Source organism: Poecilia formosa, unplaced genomic scaffold, assembly GCF_000485575.1.
Source record: "Poecilia formosa unplaced genomic scaffold, Poecilia_formosa-5.1.2 Scaffold2825, whole genome shotgun sequence".
In the NCBI taxonomy this organism is placed as follows: domain Eukaryota; kingdom Metazoa; phylum Chordata; class Actinopteri; order Cyprinodontiformes; family Poeciliidae; genus Poecilia; species Poecilia formosa.
The window spans coordinates 1-2,143 of record NW_006802764.1 but is presented as its reverse complement, the minus strand read 5'-3'; the positions used below and the strand labels follow the sequence as shown (position 1 = coordinate 2,143).

At 46.4% G+C, this 2,143-nt stretch overlaps 1 long non-coding RNA gene across 1 annotated transcript; it reads right to left on the bottom strand.

Annotated features, from left to right (window-relative positions):
• Positions 1 to 1,154: 1,154 nt before the first annotated feature.
• On the bottom strand, positions 1,155 to 1,636 carry LOC107835472 (uncharacterized). Its single transcript, XR_001661281.1, has 2 exons — positions 1,421 to 1,636; positions 1,155 to 1,307 (listed from the first exon to the last, which is right to left on the bottom strand). It is a non-coding gene; the product is annotated as an uncharacterized LOC107835472 (long non-coding RNA).
• Between the last annotated feature and the right edge of the window lie 507 nt (positions 1,637 to 2,143).

Genomic DNA, 2,143 nt, shown 5'->3' with positions numbered 1-2,143 from the left:
TTCCTTACGGCTCGTGTACAGTCTCAGGGTGCTGGATTTGGGGTGGAACCCTCCATGCATGGTTAGTAGCTTCCGAGTCTTAACATCCGTGGTTTTCATGTCCTCCATTGGCCAGCTAATTATTCCGGCAGGGTATCTGATTACTGGTAAGGCATAGCTGTTTATTGCACGGATCTTGTTCTTGTCATTGAGCTGGCTTCTCAGGACTTGCCTTATTCGTTGGAGGTATTTGGCTGTGGCTCCTTTCCTTGTGACCTCATCGAGGTTGCCATTTGCTTGTGGTATTCCCAGATACTTCTAACTGTGCTCTATGTCTGCTATTGTTCCTTCTGCGAGTGAGACCCCTTCTGTGTGGACGACCTTCCCTCTCCTTGTAACCATCCGACCACACTTCTCTAGTCCGAATGATATCCCAATGTCAGTGCTGTAGATCCTGGTGGTGTGGATCAGTGAATCGATGTCTCGCTCGCTCTTGGTGTACAGCTTGATGTCATCCATGTAGAGGAGGTCACTGATGGTGGCCCCATTCTTGAGTCGGTATCTGTAGCCAGTCTTGTTGATGATTTGGCTGAGGGGGTTCAGGCCTATGCAGAACAGCAGTGGGGACAGAGCATCTCCTTGGTATATGCCACATTTGATGGACACTTGTGCAAGTGGTTTGCAGTTGGCTTCAAGGGTGGTTTTCCACAGCCCCATCGAGTTTGCAATGAAGGCTCTTAGAGTCCTATTGATGTTGTATATCTCTCAGCATTCAATGATCCAGGTATGTGGCATTGAGTCATAGGCTTTCTTGTAATCAATCCAAACCGTGCACAGGTTGGTGTGTTGGGCTTTGCAGTCTCGGGCGACTGTGTGGTCTACAAGGAGTTGGTGTTTGGCTCCTCTGCTATTTATGCCGATGCCCTTCTGTGGCGTGCTCATGTATTTATCCATGTCCCCACTTATCTTAGCCACTATGATGCCTGACATGAGCTTCCCTATTGTAGAGAGACAGGTTATTGGCCGATAGTTGGATGAGACTGAACCCTTTGATGGATCCTTCTGGATCAGGATTGTGCGCCCTTCAGTTAACCATTCAGGGTGAGTCCCATTTTGTAGCAGCTGGTTCAGTTGAGTTGCCAGTCGCTCATGGAGGGCAGTGAGTTTCTTCAGCCCATATGCCTTTCCAGTATTGTTCAGTCTCCAGCCTTGGTGGGTCTGCTCTGTTGTTAGTAAACTGCCATTGAGAGTACACTTTAGCTGGTTGGGTGGAGAAGAGCCGGTTAATCCTCCTGGCTTCATTCTCTCTTGTGTATCTCTTTAGGTGGCTGGCCAAGGCTTGGAGCCTTTGTTAGGCAGTTTCGAGGGCTTCAGGTATGGTACTGATCTTAAGTACTGATCTTTTCATTGCACCCCTTTGGACCTCTGACAGTTGGCTCACTTCCCTCCTTGTTATCTTGATTTTAGCCTCTAGCCATCTCTTCCATGGTGGGTATTGGGTCTCATGGTTGCTCTTAAAGCCAAGCATCTCAAGGATCACTGATGCTGAGCTGTATATCAGCTCATTGGTTTCTGTTATGGTGTTGGTAGGGATAGATCTTAATGCTGCATTCACATCTTCAATGAGACTTTCTGATGGTACTTCACTCAACCGTTGTAATTGAGTGTAATTGCTTGGTGTTCATTCGGGCCACGATTCTATCTTTCAGGTCAGTTGCTGCCTTGTTCAGCTTTGGTGGTTCATTCATTACTGTGGCTACATACACAGTTTCTGGGCGGGTAGTTGTAGTTAACTCCCCTCTGAATCCCCTCTCTAAATCGGATCAACCTTGAGCTGAACGTCCCTTACTCCGTGGAGGGCGAATATTCAGTATTCAATTTGCAAAACAACTTTGCTGTGGTCAGTAATACAATGAAAACACTGGTGTTCTGACTAGTTTGTTTTGGTCTGTGGGCTGCAAGCATGGCGCCGAGCGACGTAAACGTCATATGCTGTGACGTCAGCTCCAAAGCTCTATTAAGAAGTCCAAAACAGGGATCGAATTGATGAGAGACTTATCCAGATCATGAGGGTGTTGAAATGAAGTGTACAACAATTGCCTAAAATTTTGCCCACTGTTCAGTTTTTATTTCATTTATTTATTTATTTTTAAAGGAATCTTAA